Raw genomic sequence first — 25,789 nt, forward strand, 5'->3', positions numbered from 1 at the left:
CCTTCCTTGTATGAGCACAATGTATTGTAATGTAGTAATAAGGGGAATTACTGGGTTGTGAAGGAGGAGAGGATTATTAATATATAAAATAGTCAAATATCTCTTAAAATAAAAAGACCCTAAAAAACTTTCTTCCTCTGCAGAGTTCTAGCAGCATTATGAGCAAGCCTTCTATGTGGCTTGTGGCTAAGCACCATACTCCTCTTTGGAGCAGTCTCCCTCCCAAGCAGGGGGCTCCATTTAAATAGGAACACACACTGAGGAGAGAAGGATGATGGAGAGAGGGTCCACCCGACAAGTCAATCAACAGAGTCAGTCCATCTTCTACAAACCCAACGGACACCCCGAGTTCCCTAAATGCAGACATTTAAATGTGATAGTTTCTTACTATCTCCCTTTCTGTTGAAAGGGAGATAGTCGGGGGACAGGGGGAGTCATTTCCTAATTCTAAATGCAGAGTTATTTCATTTTAATCCCTAATATGCCAATTACAAAACTAGGCCCATAATGGGGAAATGATATGCAAATTTAGTGATTTGTTCTTACATAGACTTCTCCTTTTGAAATGTGAATTCCTGACCTCTCTTTGAGTTGTGAATAATTTAAACATATACATATAGTTTCTCCCCTCATTGCTTTCTTCTTCAAGAGGTTGCTGTTGATTTGCTGACATAATTAACTATGAAATGATTTTCTACAGAACCAGACCTTCAAAGCAATGCTATTATCATTAGCATATTGGCCGAAATCCACTTTTTCCCAGAAAGTCACTCAAATTAAAACAACAAAAGAACCCACCAACCTTACTGACTGCTGTAAGATCTCGGCAAATTCAGGAGGAGCTGAGGACAGTATCAGGTAAAGCAACACAATCCATTCTCCATGCGATCATGCAAAATTCCCTCCTCAGAGACAATGCCAAGCCACAGATGGGTTGAAGTCTTTGGCCCATTCTTATGTTTACCAGTTTATGAAGCCTGGTCTGGTAGCTTTTTTTTTTTTTTTCTCACTCTGTCACCCATGCTGGAGTGCAGTATTGCAATCTCCACTCACTGCAGCCTCTGCCTCTCAGGTTTCAAGCAATTCTCTTGCCTCAGACTCCCAAGTAGCTGGGATTACAGGCACACACCACCACACCCAGCTAATTTGTTTTTGTATTTTTAGTAGAGACAGGGTTTTGCCATGTTGCTCAGAATGGTCTCAAATTCCTGGCCTTAAGTGATCTGCCCACCTTGGCCTCCCAAGGTACTGGGATTACAGGCAAGAGCCACCACGCTTGGCCCTGGTCTGGTAGCTTTAAGGCCGAAGGTGAAAGGACTAAAGAATGAATTATTTGAAGATTAAACATTAGACTTGACCATTCCACAAACATGGCTCTGTCAAAAGTACCACGAACCAAAGTACAAGCTTAAACAGCACCAATGCTTCTTCTGCCCAAAATAAAGCCCAATATCTTTATTTGACCCACAAGGACCTCTAAGCTCAGGCCCCTGCCTGCCTCTCTAACCTTAGCTCCCTGCCTCTCTCCCTAACCTCAACCGTCATACTTCAATGCTACAAAACTACTAGAAACTATTCAAAGGAAGGCTTGGTGCTTTTGTTCATACTGTTTCCTCTACCTGTAATGCAAAGAATACGAACTTATAGTTCATAGAAAAATAAATACATAGGAATCTTTCAAGTCACAAATAGTATAGGAATATAAATCAAAACAACACTAAGATATAATTTTACACCTAACAAATAGGAACTTGAAAATTTTGATAATACCCACTTGGCAAAAGTGTGGGGAAACAGGCTGTTTCATACACTTTTCATAGAAGAGTGATTCTATCTTTGATAGAATAATTTAGTACTATCTATCCATTTTTAAAATCAAGTCTTTTACCCAACCGTTTAACTTCTAAGAATTTATCTTCTAAGAATTAATGCACTGACTCACCAAAAAGATACAAAAAAAATCCACCACAACCTTTTTTTGTAAATGCAAGAACATACCCAAAAACACCCTAGAAGCAAATTAAATGATTATTAATAGGGGACTTCTAAAATTGATACTTCAGTAGCTGTTGAATGAAAAAAAAAGAAAGCTGCTAATTATATATTATTAACTAAAAAAGCAAGTTCTTAGATGATACAGTATGACCCCATTTGCATTATTTTTTAATAAAGAATAGAGCAAAAGCTCTATTTTCTTCATGCAATACAGTGGTTCTCAAAGTTTTATTTTCTCAAATTTTAACAGGGCCATTTGTGGTCTCTAGAAGAGCAGCAGCATTAGTATCACCAGCGAACTTGGTAGAAATTCAAAGTCAGGCCCCCTTCCAGCTCCAATGACTCAGAAACACTGGGGTGGGGTTCAGCAGCCTGTGCTTTAAAAAGGCCTCCAGGTGATCCTGATGGATGCTAGAGTTTGAGAACCACTGTACTGTATAAAGACCTATCATAAAAGATTTCAGGAAACATACACAAAACCTGCTTACTGCAATGACATCCAGCAAAAAGAAATATAGTGGAGGTTTGGAGGCCATTTACCTGTCCCTCTCTGTGCTGTCTGAATGTTCTCAATGAGCAGCTATTACAGTAATAGGAAGGAAGATCTTCTCTGTATTGAGTTGAACTGTGCTTAGTATAGCTTCTACCCTCTAGTCCTAATTTTTATCCCAAAGGATCATCCAAACAGCCTTTTTTACCCTTGTACATGGGCTACCCTTTCAAATGTTTTAAGATGATTCTCATGGCCTCCTGTTGGGTCTTCTTTTCTCCATGCTATACATTTTAAGTTCCTGTAACTTTCCTCCATGACATGACTTTTTTTCTAATATAAAAAGAGAAGCAGCAGCATTAAGAGGCACTGACCATATTTAACTGGAATGATCTTCAGTCACCCATGTTTCCACATGACACCGCATGGAGATGAGGTAAGCTGGGCTAGCTGCACACGGTTAGCACATAGGAAGTCTTCCTTTTCCCTCTACCTTCCTGGAGACCCCCTGGATGCAACACAGGCTGGGACACATCACTGGCCCATCCAGCCCAGCATCCAATTTCTGACAAGGATACGTTGTTCTTGATAGGAACAAACTATCTATAGTTTGTTCTAACTAACATAAAAAATAATCTGCTCTTTAAGGGAGAAGGGAAAGGGACCTGGGCTTCTTCACAAACTGTCTTTGAAGGGGAACTTTGAGGTAATCCTTGTCAAATATACTATTCTTCCCTTAAGGGTTCACTAGAATTAGTGTTATCTGTGTTTTATCAATATGTACCTTCACATGAATCCAAATGCTTTTTAGACTTACTTGTATTTTCAGCCAACCCTCATCTTACATCAATAAATTTCTTATGAACTTTACTCTGTGCAAGATGTGGTGCCAGTGACTTACTAGATGGCCTTGCTAATCTTTTCTGCAACTTTTAGATGGGAAACCAAGGTTCTGAGCAGTTAGGTCACCTGTCAGGGTCATAGAGTCAGTGAATAACAGAGAAGGATTTCAATCCTATGTTCTTTCTACTATGTCACATGACAATTTTTTGAAGATCCTAACGATAGCCTTATTCAAATGTCAAAGCTGCCACATAATTCTACAATCCCAATATTTGGTTAACTGGATTGAGTTTGATCCGTCTAAATCACTCTTGATTTTTTTTTTTTTTTTTTGAGACAGGGTCTCACTCTATCACGCAGGTTGGAGTGTAGTGATGCAATTATAGCTCACTGTGGCTTCAACCTCCTGGGCTCAAGTGATTCTCCCAACACAGCCTCACGAGTAGCTGGGACCACAGGCATGCACCATCATGACACAATAATTTTAAATTTTTTATAGAGATGGCGTTTTGCCATGTTGGCCAGGCTGGTCTCGAATTCCTAGGCTCAAGCTATCCTCCCACCTCGGCCTCCCAAAGTTCTGAGATTACAGACATGAGCCACCGTGCTTGGCCTCATTCTTCATTTTATAGACTTTGTCTTCTTCTCAATTTTCATCTTGCAATATCCAGTCAGCAACCGAGTCCTTTCTTAATCTCTCTCCCATAGCCTGTTTAGCAGAATCCAAGCTATTCAGCTCTCAGCATCGTCTGCAATGGATTTCAGTGTAGCTCAGCCCCAAATATAGATGGTCAAGGGACTGGTAATATATTTAGCCTGAACAATTTTTATTTGATTTTCCTATCCTTCCTAAGCGCACTCTACATATGTCACTGTATATTCCTCCCCAACTACATATCCATTCTCCACCTTCTCTCCCTGCTATCTGTCCTGGGGACAATAATCTGGATCTCCAAGACTCTCTATACCTCCATCTTCTAGTTGGGTTTGAGCAATGGAGAGCTCTAGCTGAAGCCTCAAAGGAAGGAGAAGAGTAAGGTCAGGCCTCCTTTCCTGTAGAGTTGGCCTGGGCCAGCTGCTTCTCTTGGACTAAAATAACAGATCCCCTCCAGGCAGGCTTCTCCACACGATTTCTCCTTTTGGGTTCTGGTAACCAGTCCTTCCCTCACCCCTTTGGGTCTAAGGGTCTTACTGTTACTAGACCTAGGCATTCAGGCTGCCCTCACTTACTCAATAGTTCTTTTATTGAAAATTACCCTAATTTAGGTATAGCTTATGTTTTTCCCTCTGATATACTTCCTTCACCATGCTCTTAGCACCTTGAAGTGGTAAAAGTTCCCCTTTATTACTGGTACCTAAGTACCTCAAAAATCCCCTCCTCACATCTTCAGATAGTCCTTTCTTTATATTTTCCTCAAAAACTCTAGTTGAATGCTTCCAATTCCAGCCAAGATGCAGTAATAGGAACCATATTTACCTCCCTGCTTAAAACAATGTGGAAAAAAATAGAAAACAAAGATTCTCATGACATTGGACATCAGGCAACCAGAGTAATCACACAGAGATGGGAAAAAACGAGATAAGTCCTTCAATGGCTCAAGTTTAATCCCTGGGAAATGTCTGCAGACTGTGGCACAAAAAGGATGAACACAGGCCAAGCCCAGCAATCTCCCTGAGTTGAGGAGACAGAGCTGAAAGTCTGTGGAGAACAAAAAGGCTAGAATCTTGGGCAAGAGAGGAGAGCGCTGCACAGAAGAATGCCAGAGAATTGCAAAGGTACTCCCCAGGTATTCAGGAGAGGACTAATCATCCATACTAATGCACCTATATGTGAAAACAATCTGACACGGAAGCACCAAAAAGGATTAGAGAGAACAAATCAGTGGGCTTCACATAAGGCCAGGATTAGTTCTATTCATAACAGCCAGAGTAGAAAGCCTCATAACTCACAAGGAATTGGGTAGAGTATAAATTCTACCAAGCATTTAAAGAATTAATAAAATTCTTCTTGAGCTCTTATAAAAAATTAAAGAGGAAGGAATACTTCCACACTCATTTTATGAGGCCAGCATTACCATTACCCTTAAACTAAAGCTAGACAAGGACATTATGAGAAAAGATAATTACAGGCCAATATCCACAATGAACACAGATGCAAAAATCCCCAATAAAATACTAGCAAACCAAATTCAACAGCACATTAAGAAGATCATTCACCATGATCAAGTAAGTAACTATCCTTGTAATGCAAGGATGGTTCAACATATGCAAATCAATAAATGTGATACACTACATTCACAGAACAAAGGATAAAAATACTATCATCTCAACAGATTCTGCAAAAGCATTTGACAAAATGCAACATACTTTCACAATAAAAACTATCACAAATTAGATATAGAAGGAATCTACCTCAACATTATACAGACTATATATGACAAGCTCAAAGCCAATATGATACTCAACATTAAAAAGCTGAAAGCTTTTCCTTTAAGATCAGGAACAAGAGAGAATGCCCACTCTTACCACTACTATTCAGCACAGTATTGGAAGTCCTAGCTAGAGCAACTACAAAAGAAAACTAAATGAAAGGCATCCAAATTGGAAAGGAAGGGATAAAATTGTCTGTTTACAGATGACATGATGTTATATATAGAAAACCACCCAAAGACTCCAAAAAACTGTTAGAACTAATAAATTAAATCAATAAAGCTGTAGAATAAAAAATCGACATAACAAAAATCAGCCACATTTCTATTCACTAAATGAACTGCCCCAAAAAGAAATTAACAATCTCACTTAGAAGGGCATCAAAAAGCAAAAAATACTTAGGAAAAAATTTACCAAGGAGGTGAAAGATTTGTATATTGAAAACTATAAACCTATGATGAAAGAAACTGAAGAAGACACAAATAAATGGAAAGATATCCACGTTCACAGATTGGTAGAAATAATATTGCTAAAATAACCATACTACCCAAAGTGATCTGCAGATTCAAAGTAATTCCTATCAAAATACCAATGGCATTTAAAAAAAAAAAAGAGAAAAACAATCCTAAAATTCATATGGAACCACAAAAAACTCCAAATAGCTAAAGCAATCTTGGGAAAGAACAAAGCTGGAGACATCACACTTCCCAATTTCAAATTATATTACAAAGCCATAATAATCATAACAATATGGTGCTGGAATAAAAAGAGACATATACACTAATGGAACCAATAGAAAACCCAGAAATAAACTACTCATATACAATCAACTACCCTTTGACAAAAGCAACAAAAATACACAATGGGGAAAGGGAAGTCTCTTCAATAAATGGTGTTGGAAAAACTGGATAGTCACATGCGAAAGAATGAAATTGAACCTTTATACTATACGCAAAAATGAACTCAAAATGGATTACAGATGTAAACATAAGACGTGAAACCTTAAAACTCCTAGAAGAAAACAGACAAAAAACTCCTCAACATTGGTCTTGGCAATGATTTTTTGGATATGACATCAAAAGCATGAGCAATAAAAGCAAAAATAAACAAGTGAGGCTACATCAAAGTTTCTGCCCAGCAAAGGAAACAATTGAGAAAATGAAAAAGCAACCTCTAAAAGAGAAAATATTTACAAATCATATATCCCAATAAGGGCTTAAAATCCAAAATATATTTTAAAAAATGTATACAACTCAAAATAAGTAACTTGATTTTTTTTAATGGGCAAAGAACTTGAATAGACATTTTCCCAAAGATGACATACAAATGCCTAATAGGTATATGAAAACGTGCCCACCCATGACTAATCATGAGCAAAGTGTAAATCAAAAGCACAATGAGCAATCACTTCACACCTATTAGGATAGCTATTATCAAAAGTCAAAGAATAAATATTGATGAGAATATGGAGAAAAGGGAACCATTGTACACTGTTGGTAGGAATGTAAATTGGTACAGTCATTATGGTAAACAGTATAGAAGTTCCTCAAAATAATAAAAATAGAACTACCATATGATACAGTAATCTTACTTCTGGATATATATCCAAAAGAGATGAAATCACTACTTGGTGTAATAGCTGTACTCCCATGTTCATTGCAGCATTACTCACAATAACTAAGATATGAAAACAACCTTAATGTTCATAGATGGGTGAATGGATAATGAAAATATCATACATATATATGCAATGGAATATTATTCAGTCTTAAAGATTCCTGCCATTTGCCACAACACGGATGAACTTAAGAGGACAACATCCTACTGAAATAAGCCAAAAACAAAAAAAACACTGCATGATATACCTTATATGAAGAATCTAAAAAAGTCCAACTATAAAAACAGAGAGGAGAATGGTGGTTACCAGGGATTGAGGAAATGGAGAAATGTTGGCCAAAGAATACAAACTTTCAGTTATTAGAAAAATTTCTGGAGATCTAATGTACAACATAGTGATTACAGTTGATAATTTACTGTATACTTAAAATGTGCTAAGAGAGTAAATCTTAAGTGTTCTCACCGCACCAAAAAAGAGTACATGAGGTGATGGATATAATTAGCTTGACTGTGGTAATCATTTCACAATGTGTATCAAATTGCGTTGCACACCTTGAGCATGTACAATTTTTACTCATCAATCATACCTCAATAAAGCTGGGGGAAAAAGGAAATAGATAACCTGAACAATCCTATAGATCTATGTAATCAAATGACTTTGTATTTAACCCCCTGCCCCCACAACAACAACTCCAGGCCCTGATGGCTTCACTAGTGAATCCTACTAAACAGGGTTTTTTTTTTTTTTTTTGGAATTGTGAATGGCTTTATTTTTTAAAAGTTATTTAATAAGATTCAATTAAACTTTCAATAAACTGAATAAAGTTCAATTTTATTTAAATACTTTAGGTTTGCATTTTTTATATTAATAATTTTTTTTTCTAATCCTCTTTCCTCCTATCCCCTCAAGTAGATCTAACCCTCAAGTAGATCTCAGTGTCTGTTGTTCCCCTCTTTGTGTCCATTTGTTCTCATGGTTTAGCTCTCACTTATAAGTGAGAACATGCAGTATTTTTGGTTTTCTGTTTCTGTGTTAGCTGGCTCAGGTTAATGTTCTCCAGCTTGCTCCATCCATGCTGCTGTAAAGGACATGATCATGTTCTTTTTTATGGCTGCATAGTATTCCATGGTGCATATGTACCACATTTTCTTTATCCAATCTACCATTGACGGGCATTTAGATTGATTCCATGTCTTTGCTATTGTGAATAGTGCTGCAATAACATTTAAGAAACAAAAATACCAATTCTACATAATCTCTTCCAGAAAAAATCAAAATGGAAGAAATACTTCCTAATTCATTCTACGAGACCAGATTTACGGAGAGGTCAGGTATTTAGATGATACAAGAAAACTACAGATCAATATCCATCATAAGGATGGATACAAAAAGTCTTCAAACTTCAGCTAATAAAATTCAGCAATATAAAAAAAGGATAATATGCCCTGACCAATAGGGTTTATCTCAGGAACACAAGATTTGACATTGGAAAAAAAAAACCAATAAATGTAATTCACCACATTAAGAATATTTTTTAAAAATATAAATGATCAGCCGGGCACAGTGGCTCACGCCTGTAATCCCAACACTTTGGGAGGCCGAGGCGGGCAGATTACCTAAGGTCAGGAGATCAAGACCAGCCTGACCAACATGGAGAAACCCCATCTCTACTAAAAAACAACAAAAAAAGGAAAAATACAAAATTAGCCGGGTGTGGTGGTGCCTGCCTGTAATCCCAGCTGCTCGGGAAGCTGAGGCAGGAGAATCGCTTGAACCTGGGAGGTGGAGGTTGCAGTGAGCTGAGATCACGCCATTGCACTCCAGCCTGGGCAACAAGAGCGAAACTCCATCTCAAAAAAAAAAAAAAAAAAAGAATGATCACAGCAGTTATAGGAAAAACAACAAAATTACAACATCCATTATTCATTTAAAAAAAATTCTCAGTAAAGTAGGAATACAATGAAACTTCCTAAACCTAATAAAGCATATCTACAAAAGATATACAACTAGCATCATGCATCATACTTAATGATGAAAAAATGAATGCATCTCCCTCAGATCAGGAAGAAGGCAAGATGTCAGCTCTCATCAGTTCTATGCAAAGCAATGGTTCTGGCTAGTGGAATACAGCAAGAAAAATAAAAGGCAATCTCACTGGAAAGGAAGTAAAACTGTCTTCATTTACAGATGACAGGATCACCTAAATAGAAAATCTGATGGCATCTACAAAAAAGCTCTTAGAAATAATAAGCACATGAGCAAGATTTCAGGATACACAATCTATATACCAGTAACAATAAAACAACTGGAAATTAAATGTTTAAAATACACAAAATTTTAATATCATTTACAATATCATCAAAAAATAGGAAATACCTACAGATAATCCAACAAAGATGTATAAGACCTACATATTGAGAGCTACAAAACATTGCCTAGAGAAATAAGGAAGACTTAAATAAATGAACAGATATACTGTGTCCACGGGTCAGAAGACTTGGTATTTCAAATGTCAATTCTCCCCCCAAATTAATGTATACATTCAATACAATTCCAGTTAAAATCTAAATAGGCCTTTATTTTGAAATGCACAAAGTGATTATAAAATTCATATGGAAATAGAACCTAGAATAATCAAAACAAATTTTAAAAAGAACAAAATTAAAAGACTTATACTAGCTGATTTCAGTACTTATTACAAAGCTGTATTTATCAAGACTATGTGGTATTGGGATTAAAATAGACCAGAGATCAACTGAACAAAATAAAACACAAAATTGGGCCAATGTATACATGGTAAATTGATTTTTGAACAAAGGTGCAAAGGCAATTCAATGAAGATAGGCTTTTCAGCAAATGGTGCTGGAACAACTGGATAGCCATATGCAAAAAAAAACTTGATTCCATATTTCATGTCCTATACAAAAATTACCTTAAAATGATCACAGATTTACTATAAAACCAAAAATGATAAAACTTCTTTTGAAAATAGGAGGAATATTTGAGACCTTACGTTAAGCAAAGATATCTTAGATAAAACACAAAAAGCATGCTCCATAAAAAATCAGATTGGTAACATTTATTTAACCAAAATTATAAATCAGAATTCATCAAAATTAAGAACTCTGCTTTCAAAAGACACTGTTGAGACAAGCATCAAAATAAGAGAAAATATTTGCAAGTTACACGTGATAAAGAACTTATGATAAGAATAAAGAATTCTCAAAGCCCAATAAAAAGAAAATAAAAGGCTCATTTTTTAAAATGGACGAAAGATTTAATACATGCTTTACCTTAGAGGGTATACAAAGAGGAATTAAAAAGGGCACAAGCAATCTTTGGGGTTATTAGGTACATTCTTTTGATGGTCATGATGGTTTTCATAGACATATGCATATAACAAAACTTCTCCAATTAGACACTCTCAATACGTAGTTTATTGGATGTCAGTTATTCCTCACTAAAGCTGCTACAAAATAGCCCACTCAAGAACACCTACTGATGACTACATTCCTTCTTATCCCTACATTCAGTCCGTAATTAATTTCCATCAGATATGAGCTCTAAATTTCTCTTCAAAGAATCAATATGTCAGTATGTTCAATTCTTTTCTACTTTTAAACTTAACGTCCTCATAAAGCAAGCTTTTTCGATCACCTGCTCCACCCAGACTCACTGACTCATTCCGATTACCTTGCTCATTCTCCACTCTGACTCATTCCGATTTCCTGCTCTGCCATAACCATTTTTCCCGCCAAACCACTCACCCCGTCACTCTCTTTAAATTAGCCAATTGGAATTAGTTTAGCCTGTGCAGTCTAACCCTAGCCAATAGGGGAACGACACAGCAGCAGGGGCCACGTGCGTCAGGAATAAGACCCCCCTTCCTCTCCCTTGTCCAGGTGTGCGCTCACCATTGCGCCATCTGTGAGGGCGCACCCTTCTATAGAAGTAAATGGCCTTGCTGAGAAGAAAAAAAGAAAATTTGATATTCAAGTGCTATTTCTTTTGTGGCACCGAAACTTTATAACATTCCTAACCATTCTATTTTCCTAATCTCTCACCATTCCCATAACTATTACCCTAACACGTCTCTCACCTATATTACTACAATTACCTCTCTCCAGGCTTCGCCAATCCAATTCATTCTCCAAACTGCAGCCAGAATTAATTTTCTATAACATAAACCTCAGAGTATGCATCACTGTTTGCCCTGGAGATATATTTTGAACCCCCCTAAGATGATTCACCAGAGCCTTCCTGACCTGGCCTTCACCCTCCCCAGCCTCCTGTCAGGTGATTTTCCAACTTAGCCTTTCCGGCACAGCCATCCTAATCAACCATGTGCCATGCTTGTGTAGTTCTGCACATGCTGTTCCCGGTTCATATAATCCCTCACCCTTTCTCCAGCCCACTCATACTTAGGCTTTGGAACTCGGCTCCAGTATTCCCTTCCGGGAAGTCCTCCCCAAATGGCTTCCCCATGTTGAGCCATTTGCCCTTCTCTCAACTCCTGGGAGTCTTCGGCATACCTTTTCAATGTACTCATCTCACTATCATATAATCCCCCTCATCAAGGTGGATTGAAGCAAACTGGATGAAAGCTTGAAAGCAGAGACCAAGTCTTACTCATCTGCACTTTCCCAGAGACTACCACAGTTCTGGGCCCAAAGTATGTGGACAAGATGAGTGAACAAATGAATACATGAAGAACTGATTTGGATGATCTCTTACACCACCTGGGTTGATTCTATGTCCCAGGTGGGCGGGTGAGAAGGTAAGTGATCTCTGTAGCACGTTCTGGTAAAATAATCATTTCAAATCCCCCTGGGGGTGGGGGTAGGGGGTTTCACTCTGGCTAGGAGATTAAGGGCAAGATTCATTACCTCAAATTGTTTTAAAAACCAGCTGGTAATTGACTGTGATTTAAACTATTTAAATCAATAAGTGAAAGGTTAGGTAAAGGGAACTATTTAAACTAATAAGTGCAAGGTTAGGAAAAGGAAACCAAATTCCAGGAAAAGACAAGGCCCACAGCAAAAACTAACACAGCCTGGAAGGCCCAGCCTCCTCCCAGTAAACTTCTTAATTTTATCCAGAAAGACATAGCTCTCCACCCTCTGGGGTTATGCCCTTCTCCCAGCACACATGTTTTGGCTTCCAAATCCAGCCAGGCAGGCTCCCAACCTCCCTCCCCCTCCAAATTGATCTCCAGGCCCAGCTGACCCCCTCTGATCTGTTCCCCCAATCATCCTTAATAACAGTGCTCTGGGCCTCCCACTAGGAGGTCCTCCAAGAGCCAGGCCAGTGGCCACCAGGTCAAGAGCCAAGCATGAGGGCCCTATTAACAGGAGACTCCCAGAAGACCAAGCGGCAGTCATCTGGCTGGAAAATCCAGCAAGCAAGTTAAAAAGGAAAAAAATCAGGACATACACGTGGTGGATCATAGAAAAAAAGAGGAAAAGCAAGCAAAAAGTATACAAAGCAAAACTCTACCATTTAAATAACAGCCACAGAATAAAAGACTTTCCCTTCTTTCATTCTGATTTACAAGTCAAAAGAATAAGCACCTCACCCGTCCTGGTCTCATACTTTAAAATTTAACCTAAGGATTAACTGCTTTTCAGACTTTGGTCATGTCACGACTGACTCTCCAGGGAAAAAATTCGTGTTAAGACACAGAGTGCTTTAGTGGAAAACAGCCCATGATGAGGGAAATTCACCATTTTGCACCTTGTCAATTTTTTTTTTTTTTTTTTTTTTTTTTTTGAGACGCTCTGTCCCCCAGGCTGGAGTGCAGTGGCGCGATGTCAGCTCACTGCAAGCTCCGCCTCCTGGGTTCACGCTATTCTCCTGCCTCAGCCTCCCGAGTAGCTGGGACTACAGGCGCCCGCCACCACGCCCGGCTAATTTTTTGTATTTTTAGTAGAGACGGGGGTTTCACCGTGTTAGCCTGGATGGTCTCGATCTCCTGATCTCGTGATCCACAGGCGTGAGCCACTGCGCCCGGCCCCTTGTCAATCTTTAAATAAAAAGGAAACGGCTAAAAAAATGGAAAGATACCCCTAGGCCTTTCTACTCAGGATAACTGTAACCAAACAGCATTATCTCATCTAAACTCAGCTGTGCCTCACACATTATCACAAGTGCTGGAAGCGTTTAAAGCTACAAGCAACACTAGCCTAAAAATGCCTTCGGTAGCCAGACGTGAATTAAAGGCTCCTCAAATGCCAGGAAAATGTCCTACAAGGGTAAGGGGAGGAGAGAAAGAGTACTGAATATAGTTAAGTGGGCACTGATCGGAGAGGAAGCAGTACGGGTTCCAGACACCTAAAGGGCAGCCTTGGGGATGCAGTCAAGGCCGACCTTTCCCTTCCCTTCCCTTGAGTGGCCGGACGCCTCACCCAGAAGAGGACACAGGGAACTCAACAACGTCTCGGGAGCAACGGCCCGGCGGGTGTGAGACTAAGCAGCCAGAGGAGGAGGAAGGGGAGGAGGAGGCAACCACTGCGGCAAAGGGGAAGGAAGGGCCGGGTCGGGTTGGAGAAGCCTCTTTCTGGGCGTGCGCGCTAAGAGCCTGCGCACCAGCAAAAGCCCCCAGCGCCCACGTGGGACTGAGAGGAGGGTCACTTACAGTACTTGTCCAATCTGAAATTACATTTTAGCTTGACGGATTCTGCACGTAGCCGCGCCGAGCCCCACGGCGCCTGAGCAGGGCGGTCCCGGGGGCGGCTACAGCCCCGCCTCGCGCGCGACCCCGCCCCCGCCGGCGCTGCCCCTGTAAAGCGCGGCCCCTGTAAAGCGCGGCCTGATTGGCCCTTTGAACCGGGCGTGGGATTGGCCGTCGCCTGCCCACCCCGCGGCTGCAGCGTTCCCTGGGGCCTAGGCAACCGCGGGCAGGGCTGGGCAAGGCAGGAGGAGCGCGGACCCAAGATCGGCTACGCTGTGTCTGCTCAGGCTGCGAGTTCCCGGCTCTGGGGACTCACCTTGCGGAGCTCACCCAGGCGGACTCTCCGCAGCCCCGGATGGGTGTGTCAGACCGTTTACTAAACACCGGGACTGTTGTAGGCGACTGTAAGAAATAAGAATATTGCATGGTTACAATTCTTGAATGCTTACCTTGTGTCTCGTTCCTTACTCTTTACAAAAATTTTCTAATCCCGTGGCGAACCCCTTACTTCAACGTATGACATTCTGTAAATCTACAAAACAGATGGGTCCCTGCCTTTGAGAAGTTTTTACAATTTAGTTTTTACAATTTTTACACCGACCTCATTTAATTCTCACATGCCTTCCCTTTCTAATAAGCTGCATGTTATGTATCCCTATTCTACAGATGTGGGGAATCCGAAATTTCTAGCTTTTACTGGGACACACAGCTAGCAAGCAACTAAAGCAAGAATTCCAACCTGAGCTCCAATCCGAACTATTTTCATAAAAGGCAGGATCCCAGGCTGAGGGAGTTCGAGGTTTGGGAGACACTTTAGCAGTCGCTGAGTCCAAACATGTTGTTTTCCTAGAAAAGGAAACAGATCCAGGAAAGGGAAGTTATTTTCCAAAGACACACCTGTGAAAGGTAATAATTTCACTGAACTGATCTTACGTGGCAGGTGCACTAAGATTGTCTGCTATCTTCACAACAACCCCGAAGTAAATAAGTGCTCTTATCTTGGTCTTACAGGTGAGGAGAACAGCCCAGTGAGGCTGAGGCCACACAATTAGCCCCAGTCTTTGCACTGCAACTCTACCAGGGATCCTGGTTTGGCTCATTTTCTTTCTTCTCCACCATGATTGTTCACCTTTTCATTACCAGCAACATACCCAAAGACCTAGCTATAGACTCGTTGGAATCTGTTACTTAGCAGCTGTGTGAATCAAGTGTTCAATAGGAATAATGATATTAAGATCTATTCATCTTACCTTTTCAGAACATTATGAAGAACAAATGTGGTAAGACATATGAGAATGCTTTGTAAAGTGTTAGATGCTTAATACACAGAAGACATTGCTTCCAGATCTGCTTCAATGTACCCTAAGAATGGAATAAGTGGAATATGCTGGTTTCATGCACTGTGGCAAAGGGGTCTCATCTTGGCTAGACTTGAATAAGTGGATTTGTTGCCTGGCCTCTGTGGATGGCTCTTTCTCTAGGCTTTTGTGTATTTGATTTTTTATTTGCTCCAGCAACCATGTTGAACCATGAAAGGACCTCAGGAATGAAACCCACACACAGCAAAGCAACAAAGTGAAAGTGGCGTGGATTCCTAATGCAGGAGGCACTGAACCAATCAATACCCACTGCCCTCCAGACCTCCACATGAAAGAAAAAAACTGCTGTCCTGTGTAAGACACTTTTATTTTATGTTTCTATTGTATGAGGTCAAACCTAATAACAGATATATTACACTCTAACAGATACATTACATTGTATAATAGAATTCTCAGACAGCAACCTTATAAGGTGATAGATGCAGAAACAGGCCCAAAGAGTAAAAATAATTTGTTCAGAGTTTTCCAGCCAAGTGGCGAAGGTGAGATTCTTACCTGGGTTTGTCTGAAACCAATTTGCACTATCTTTTTCAGTTATGATACACTGCCTATTATGAATGAATGAATCCTTTTTTTTTTTCCATTTACCTCCATTTGATTCATTTATTCCAGGGAGTGACACACTTTTTCTGTAAAGGACTGATAATAAATATTTTAGACTTTGTGAGCAATACAGTCTCTGTTGCAACTACTCAACTTTGTAATGTAAAAGCAGCCATAGACAATAGTAAATGAGTAGGTATGACTATGTTTCAATAAAACTTTACTTACACAAGCAGGCAGTGGAAAATGTGGCCCATGAGCCTTAGTTTGCCAACTCCTAATGAAACGGGAGAAGTTCCCTTGTCCCCTTCACAGGGCGTGCGATGTGGGTGTGACTCACTTCTTCAGTCCCCACTGCACAAACCTCTAGGAAAACATACAGACAGGCAGGCTGTGAAGCTCTGACCCCACAGCAGTGTCTAGGGGTGATGTTTACAGCCAAAGCCCCAGTAGGCACATGTAGCAGGGTGCTCTTTTAGTTTAGCCGTCCGTGGGTGACTTGTGTTAGCCAGCTCAATTAAACCCCTGCCTTATTGCAAGGACAGAGGGCTTTCTGTATCTTGGGGTTCTTGCCTTGGTGTACCAGAAGAATCGGATCATACGTGGGCTTGGAGAATGATTGCAAGGTTTTATGGAGTGAAAGTAGCTCTCAGCAGGTAGAGGAGCCAAAAGGGAGATGGTTTTCCTCTGGTGTCGGGCCGCTTGGTGGCCCAGGCTCTCCTCCCACTGCCCCAGCCAAACTCCGTGTCATTCTGCCAGTTGGTGGCCTGCTGGTGTAAGTGTGTTCCTCTCAACGTCCAGCTGCCCATGTGTTCCTCTGCTGATGTGCTCCTCTCGACGTCCAGCCGCCTGTGTGTCCACCTGCTAGGGTCTCATGGTTTTTATAGCACAGGATGGGGGCGTGGCAGGCCAGGGTTGTCTTGGGAAATGCAATATTTGGGCAGGAAAACAAAAATATGCCTGTCCTCACCTAGGTCCTTGGGCACACATATGCATGTCCCTGCCCACTTCCCTATCATTTAAAGGGACCACACCCTTCACTTCCCAGCACTTCTGTATCACTAATTTATTGTATTCTGTTGTTCCATCACAAAAGTGCATAGGGGACATATTATAGAAGGTCCCCCACCTTCTGTGACATTGTGAAATTGCAATCATGCTCATACTGCTGTCCAACATAAGGGCGAATGACAGTGTGGTTCAGAAGATCCCTAAACTGACGGCCATGAGTTCATATCTGCCATTGCTATGATTTGAATGTGTCCCCAAGAAAGCATGTATTGGAAACTTAATCCCCAATGCAATAGTGTTGGGAGGTGAGGCCTAATGAGAGGTGGTTAGGCCATGCAGGCTTCACCCTCATGAATGGATTAATACCATTGTCACAGGAATGAGTTTATTATAAAAGGGCAAGTTTGATTTCCCAACCCCTGTTTCTCACCCTCTCACCTTCTGCCATGGGATGACACAGGAAGAAGACACTCCCCAGATGCCAGCAACTTGATATTGGACTTCCCAGCCTTTAGAACGGTGAGAAATAAATTTTTTTTTCTTTATAAGTTACCCAGCCTCTGGCATTCTGTTATAGCAGCACAGAACAGACTAAGACAGCCACTGAAACCAGATCTATGTCCCGGACCACCCCCATTTGCCTCAATTTCTCTCTATATATAATAAGAACAAATAATGCAAATGCTATCTATACTTCCCCGTGACTACAGGGAGACCAAGAAGGGATGAAATATACAATCACACTTTGAAAATATTTAAATGTTATCCAACCATACATCCATTGTTTCACATCAGGCTGGGCCACATAGCTTCCTCTGTACCCTTTAGTTTCCTGCCCTTATCTCTATCACAGGCCATATATCAAATGCCTAGTAATTATCAGTGCATCTATATATTCCCTATTCTCCTCCCCAACAATACATAAAAGGTTATTGCATTGCATTGAATTATAAGACTCGATTACTGGAAAGTCTAGACATCACTCAGGGTCATTGTGGGCCAGCATGGGGATTATGCAGTGTCATTATCCACTAAGCACACTGGAGGTCACACCAGTGAAGTAGCATGTCAGATGTAAGCAAGACAGAGCTGGGTTGTGAAACTCTGGAACCAGCTGAGCTGAAAGTTTGTGTAATTTCCTTCCTGCTCAGAGATGGTTCCATATAGTAGACAAAGAGGAGACATGGTGCTTCTCTGGTAACCTGTGGAGGCCCTGTAATGCTCTAACTGCATTCTGTGAAAGCTTTTCCTGCATTAGCAACCTGCCCATTACCAGAGAAAAGAGATATTTTCCCTAAGATTCTTAGAATCATAGCACAGAAATAGATCTTATTATTCACTTATTCATTCCTACATTTATGCATTCATTCAACAAAGATTTATTGAGTACTGTTCTAGGCATTAAAGAGATAGTGTTGAGATGAACAGACATTTTCCTTGTCCTCATGAAACTTACAGTCAGGAAGCAGACATTAAAGAAATAAGCACACAAATATGTAGTTGATTCAAGTGCAAGTAGAAAGGAAAACAGAAAACTGTAAGAGAGGGAAGCTGATTTTGATTGAAGTTTAATTTAGAGTGGTGATTTTGAAGAGGCAGATAACATTATGCACATTGTCTGTGGTCTCAACAACTCTATGAAGTGCCTATTACAACTATTGTACAGATAGGGAAACCGAGGTTTATGGAAATTGGGTGACTGGGCTAGGGAAGCACTACTAGTAAGTTTGGAGCAGGTTGTGCTCTCCCTGGTACTCCATGCTGCATAACAGAAACCCAGAAGGTGAAAATTTTCCCACTTCCCACCTTTGCACATACCATGCCTACTTCCACCTAAAATGCCTCTCCCTTCATTCTTATTGGATTCATATTCTGCCCTCAGTATCTAGTTGAGGATGTACCTCCTCTGTAAGGTACCTCCTTCTATCTCAATAAATCTCTTTTCTTGTAGGATTCCTGCAACAATCATCAAATATTACTTACATGGCCTTGAACCTAGGATAGCTTGTCAAGTTAATTCTTTTTTTCACATGCTTGCCCTGATGCTCTTAGTCAGAGGCCTACAGACAGTACAATGCCATTAGAGCCAGACAGACTTGGGCATTATCCCAGTTCTACAGACTGTTTGATGGATGAGCTGAAGAAAGTTTCTTAATCTCTCTGAACCTTAGATTCTCCTTGGAGAATGATTATATCTTACAAAATACCTTTAAGCATTTGTCACAGTACTCAACAGACAGATAATGTTTGATACCCCTTCTAACCAATTCCATTTTCTAGATTGGAAGCCTCTCGAGGGCAAAAACCTGGAATTCTACTTCACAATCTCAGCAACTAGCATAGGGCTCTATAATAGCAGGTGATTAATACCTGGTATATAATTATGGTGATGACAGCCCTTACCTGCCTACTGCATCTCTCATTACTAATCAGATTTGTTTTCTCCTATCTTTCTTCCTTTCTTTCTTTCACCATTTAGATTCCTTTAAGCCTCTCTAAAACTTGACCCTCTGGCATGAACAGGTGTCATTACATACACACACTCTCTCTCTTCCCAATTCGCCCCATCATATCAAAGGGAAAACTGAAATGGTCCACTGTAGACCTGGCAGATGATCGCAAACAGGAAACCAGTAATCAGAAGTGCCTACTGAGCTCCCCACCCTGACCATCACCTACAGCTACATTTTACAGATACAAAGTCATTGTTTGTTCAACTTTCATATCAAAGGATGCTATTAGTTCATTTCCAAAGGTGGGAAAATGTTTCAACTTACTTTATTACTTGCCTGCTACTTACTATTTTCCCTCCATTTGCCTGCCTGACTTCTTTTAACTCTTCACTCAACAAATATCTACTGACTACTGAGCACTCGCCAAGTGCTAGGCCAGAGCTGGATGCTGTACTACCGGCAGATGAAGTGCTATGGGCATCCAGAGGTGGAAGAAGAGGGTATAGCGAAAGGGGAGAAAAGGCTGCAACAATATTCACTGAGCCCTGTGCTCCCAGATCATCACATAGACTATGTCATTATTCCTTCTAACCACCCACATGAGTAAATAGGGGCTATTACTGCAGAAACAGAGGCTTACAAAGGTTGAGCAACTTGCCCAAGGTCATCTATCACAAGACACTACAAGTCAGACTGCTGAAGAGGGAGTTTCTGCTGAGAAGCTGAAGTGGGCAGCTCATATTGGATATGAAGGCTTCAAAGGAATCTAAGTCCTAATGATCCCGCTAGAACCAACGTGCAGCACCAGTTTTCTCTTCCACATTTGAACTGCTCAACCACTCCCGGTTCCAAGACCTCACTCTCCATCTAAACTAGTCCCACACCATCCATATCTTTCTCCACTAACGCCACCCGATCACAATCCCACAGCCTCTTAGTCATGAGTCATTTTTTACAAACTGCAAACCATGTAATGAGCCATGGCAATATGCAACCCTAAACCTCAACACGTGTTTTCCACAACAAGGCAACAGGTGGCAGAAGCGAGCCTAAGGCCATAGGATACTAAGGCAGGACTCTCTGGCTTGAGCTTTCCAAAAAGGGAGGTGAGAGAAGGTCTACCTGCGGGAAGGCATGCTGAAGGCCTGAGGCTGGGTCAGAGAAGCAGCCCCCTGGAGGCTCTGCAGTGCCTGGACTTCAGGTAGAGGAACTCTGCCATGAATGCCTCTGGAATTGTGTCATTTTGGGACAATTAGAGAATATCGGTTTTCAGACTGAGTTCTATGGGAAGGTGCCTGCACAACAAAGGAGAGACTGAATGGACTTCAGGTCTTCCAAAATACCCCTCATTCTCACCAAGTTGCTCTCTGCTCTAAGATACCAGATGAGGGGGCCAATGGGGACTGAAACCCAGTCCCCACTCTGCTGGCCAATCCCTGTGCCTCTGAGGCTGCTCTGTCCTACCAGAGAGGGCAACTTTTCCTAATTTGCACCAAGTACAGAATAGGATAGTGTAGCTTTACCCTTCTCCCTATCATCAACCACAGACACATCGACACATGCACACATACAGCTACACAAATATACCTACGGGCATACACATACAACACAGGCACATACATGTTTGCACAAAGGCACATGTAGACACAAACACAGAGCACACAGACACAAACACAGGCACAAACCCATACTTACACTACACACACACACAAACACACAGACACACAAATGCAAATTAAGCCACAATGTAGCACATAGAGATATAGACACAGACGCAAATACAGTCACATAGAGATATAGACACACACTCATACACACATATATGTAAATATACACACAGTCTCATTCACTTTATACCACACATGTATAAACATACACAATCGTATGTAGACATACACATAGGCACTCAGACCACATAGATACATATGTACACACGTACAAACATATGCACATACACAGATATATATATACACACATACATCTTTAACCAGAACAACTTTACTTTTGTCAGTTTTATATGACAGAGTCTGTAAAAAAAGATTTCATCTAGCTTGTGTTCTACTATTAAAAGAGAAAATGAATTTGCTTGTTTCAAGGATTCATGTTTCTTTCATTAATCAATCAGATACTTGATGACAATATATAGAAATAAAATGACAGTGAGGAGTATGTTCGGACATAATAGTAGCAGGTCTCTCCATGATCTGAACATTATAATTAGTTTTGTTTTAAATTTATATCATGATTTAAAAGTTTATGATTTTTAACAATGTTACGTAATGTATGAAGCCAGGACTCCTGTTTTATTGATCACACACTCTCAGATAATTACAAATATTGCTTTCCACCCCATCTCCTTCATCTCCAAAAAATCCTCTGGAGATTTGGAGAATTAGATGTTAATTAACGGAAAGATTATTAGGAAATATACTAGACAGGACTTTTTGGGTTGCAAGAAATAAAATTATAACTCAAATTTGCTTAAACAAATACATAAACCAAAAAGCTTTGATTTATATAATTGAGCATTTCAAAGGGAAGTGAAATTCAGGAAAGGTTGAATCCAGGGATTCCAATTATGTCTTCAAGGATCATTTTTTCTCCATTTTCCATCTCTTAACTTCTGTGTTGACTTCATACTCAAGTAGGATTATTTGGGCGATAGCAAAGATGGCAAGCAATTGCTTTACCATCACAATGTCCTTCCAAATCTTGGCAGGAGGAGGGTGATGATACCTCTATACTCATATTTCTTACAAGAGTGCAGAGCAAGACTTCAATTGGCCTAGTTTGGATCAAGTGCCCACCCTTAAGGATGGGTTGGAATGAGATAAGCCTTATCTTAACCAGAAGGACTGAATGGTGAGGGGAGATAATTCCCTAAAAAGATACTAGGCAAAAAAAAGGAAACATATTTCCTCCTCTCGTGCTCCCAACAAACTTAATACTACACTTATGGGCCATCTATAAGTCAGGCTCTATGCTGGGGCTAAGGGCACAAGAAAAAAATATTCTTACTCATTCACTATAGGAGCCCAAAGACTAGTGATGTAAGCAAATTGTACAAGACAGAAAAAAACAACCAGAAAATAAAAGTTTGATAAGATAAACTTTATCAAAGACACTGATAATAAAATAAATAGGTAAGCCAGAGTGGGAAGAAATATTCACAAAACATATATCTGCCAATGATGTTAATCCAAAACATATAAAGAATGTCTATAATTCAATAATAAAAAGACAAACATCCAATTATAAAAATGGGCAAAAGGTTTGAACAAAAACTTCACAAAAGAAAATACATGAATGACCAATAAACCCATGAAAAACGTTTCAGTATCATTACTTGTCAGAGAAATGCAAATAAAAACCACAATGAGATATCACTACATAATGTCTAGAATGGCTAAAATTAAAGAGACTGACAACAACAAATACAGGAAAAAATGTGGAGTAACAACTTCTTATATATTGCTGGTACATTTAAGTCTTTAATTCATTTGAGTTTATTTTTGTATATGACATAAGATAGGGGTCTAGTTTCATTCTTCTACATGTGGATATCCAGTTTACTCAAAATCATTTATTGAAGACGGTGTTCTTTCCCCAGTGAATGTTCTTGGTGCCTTTGTTGAAAATCAGTTGGCTGTAAATACATGAATTTATTTCTGGGTTCTCTATTTTGTTCCATTGGTCTATGTGTCAGTTTTTATACCAATGCAATATTGTGTTGGTCACTATATCTTTGCAGGATATTTTGAAGTCAGATAGTGTGATGCCTTCAGCTTTGTTCTTTTTGCTCAGTATTACTTTGGCTATTCAGTCTTTTGTGTTTCCATACAAATTTTAGGATTGCTTTTTCTATTTCTGTGAAGAATGTCATTGGTCTTTTGATAAGAATTGTACTGATTCTGTAAATTACATTCGGTAGTATGGCCATTTTAACAGTATTAATTCTTTTAATCCATGAACATGGAATATCTTTTCATTTTTTCTGTGTCTTCAAATTTTTTCATCAGTGTTTCATAATTTTTATTGTAAGTCTTTCATGTTCTTGGTTAAATTTATTCCTAAGTATTTCACCTCCTTGATTAAATTTATACCTAAGTATTTTATTTCTTCATAGCTGTTATAAATGAGGTCACTTTCTCAATTTCTTTTTCAGGCAGTTTATCATTGGTGTTTAGAAATACTATTGATTTTTGTGTGTTGATTGTGTATCCTGCCACTTTACTGAATTCATTTATCAGTTCTAATAGTATTTTAGTGAAGTGTTAAGGTTTTTCTGTATGTAAGATCATGTCATCTGCACACAGGAGCAATTTGGCTTTCTCTTTTCTAATTGAGATGCTCTTTATCTCTTTATCTTGCCTAATGGCTCTGACTAGTACATCAAGTACTATGTTAAATAACAGTGGTGAAGGTGGGCGTCCTTGTCTTGTCACGGTTCTTAGAAAAAAAGATTTCAGCTTTTCCCTATTCAATATAATGTTAGCTGTGTGGTTTATTTTTTAGCATAAACTTTTTTTGTGATAAAATATGTTCCTTCTTCACCTATTAATAGTTGAGAATTTTTATCATAAAGAGATGTTGAATTTTACCAAATGCTTTTTGTATCTATTGAGATGTTTATATGATTTTTGTCCTTCATTCAGCTGATGTGATATATCACATTTATTGATTTGTGTCTGTTGAAAAATCCTTGCATCCCTGAGATAAATTTCACTTGATCATGGTCTATAATCTTTTTGGTGTGCTGTTGGATTCGGTTTGCTAGTATTTTGTTGAGAATTTTTGCAACTATATTCATCAGGAATATTGGCCTGTAAGTTTTTTGTTGTGTCTTTGTCTACTTTTGGAATCAGGGTAGTACTGGCTTTTCACAATGATACCTTTTAAAGAAGGTGTTAGTCCTTTAAAAGTGTGGGGTCAGGTGCAGTGGCTCACACTTGTGATCCCAGTGCTTTGGGAAGCTGAGGCAGTAGCATTGCTTGAAGCTAGGAGCTCGAGACCAGCCTAAGCAACTTAGTGAGATGCTATCTCTACAAAAATATTTTTAAAATGTTTAGCTTGGGCATGGTGGCATGCACCTGTTGAGAGGCTAAGGCAAAAGGATTGCTTGAGCCCAGCAGTTTGAGGTTACAGTGAGCTATGATTGCACCATCGCACTCTAGCCTAGGCAATCAGCAAAAAAAAAAAAAAAAAAAGTGTCTGTTCATGTCCTTCGCCCACTTTTTGATGGGGTTGTTTGTTTTTTTCTTGTAAATTTGTTGGAGTTCACTGTAGATTCTGGATATTAGCCCTTTGTCAGATGAGTAGGTTGCAAAAATTTTCTCCCATTTTGTAGGTTGCCTGTTCACTCTGATGGTAGTTTCCTTTGCTGTGCAGAAGCTCTTTAGTTTAATTAGATCCCATTTGTCAATTTTGGCTTTTGTTGCCATTGCTTTTGGTGTTTTAGACATGAAGTCCTTGCCCATGCCTATGTCCTGAATGGTAATGCCTAGGTTTTCTTCTAGGGTTTTTATGGTTTTAGGTCTAACATTTAAGTCTTTAATCCATCTTGAATTGATATTTGTATAAGGTGTAAGGAAGGGATCCAGACACTTCTCAAAAGAAGACATTTATGCAGCCAAAAAACACATGAAAAAATGCTCACCATCACTGGCCATCAGAGAAATGCAAATCAAAACCACAATGAGATACCATCTCACACCAGTTAGAATGGCAATCATTAAAAAGTCAGGAAACAACAAGCGCTGGAGAGGATGTGGAGAAATAGGAACACTTTTACACTGTTGGTGGGACTGTAAACTAGTTCAACCCTTGTGGAAGTCAGTGTGGCAATTCCTCAGGGATCTAGAACTAGAAATTCCATTTGACCCAGCCATCCCATTACTGGGTATATACCCAAAGGACTATAAATCATGCTGCTATAAAGACACATGCACACGTATGTTTATTGCCACATTATTCACAATAGCAAAGACTTGGAACCAAGCCAAATGTCCAACAATGATAGACTGGATTAAGAAAATGTGGCACATATACACCATGGAATACTATGCAGCCATAAAAAATGATGAGTTCATGTCCTTTGTAGGGACATGGATGAAATTGGAAATCATCATTCTCAGTAAACTATCGCAAGAACAAAAAACCAAACACCACATATTCTCACTCATAGGTGGGAATCGAACAATGAGAACACATGGACACAGGAAGGGGAACATCACACTTCGGGGCCTGTTGTGGGGTGGGGGGAGGGGGGAGGGATAGCATTGGGAGATATACCTAATGCTAGATGACGAGTTGGTGGGTGCAGCGCACCAGCATGGCACATGTATACATATGTAACTT

General features: G+C 39.8%; 1 protein-coding gene and 1 long non-coding RNA gene across 14 annotated transcripts in view; one reads left to right on the plus strand and one right to left on the minus strand.

Annotated features, from left to right (window-relative positions):
• The window catches only part of FGGY (FGGY carbohydrate kinase domain containing), a 464,965-nt gene extending 450,808 nt beyond the window's left edge, over positions 1-14,157 (minus strand). For 3 of the 11 annotated variants that reach the window (XM_054485526.2, XM_054485515.2, XM_054485507.2), the window contains exon 1: positions 13,781-13,929. The gene's annotated coding sequence lies outside the window, so the exon portion shown is untranslated. Of the gene's footprint in view, positions 1-13,780; positions 13,966-14,010 lie in introns of those variants that run through there. The other 8 variants (XM_063655063.1, XM_063655030.1, XM_054485483.2 and 5 more) reach the window with 7 other exon arrangements.
• Positions 14,158-14,215: 58 nt separating this feature from the next.
• LOC129035290 (uncharacterized) lies at positions 14,216-21,513 on the plus strand. Of its 3 annotated transcripts, XR_010124448.1 has the most exons (5): positions 14,268-14,952; positions 15,058-15,326; positions 15,561-15,719; positions 17,440-17,498; positions 19,459-21,513. It is a non-coding gene; the product is annotated as an uncharacterized LOC129035290 (long non-coding RNA). The 3 variants fall into 3 exon arrangements; XR_008502162.2 differs by lacking the exon at positions 15,058-15,326 and having other exon boundaries at positions 14,216-14,450; XR_010124447.1 differs by having other exon boundaries at positions 14,268-14,450; positions 14,713-14,952; positions 15,058-15,719; positions 17,440-21,513.
• Positions 21,514-25,789: the final 4,276 nt, after the last annotated feature.

This window comes from Pongo pygmaeus, chromosome 1 (genome assembly GCF_028885625.2).
Source record: "Pongo pygmaeus isolate AG05252 chromosome 1, NHGRI_mPonPyg2-v2.0_pri, whole genome shotgun sequence".
Lineage (NCBI taxonomy): Eukaryota > Metazoa > Chordata > Mammalia > Primates > Hominidae > Pongo > Pongo pygmaeus.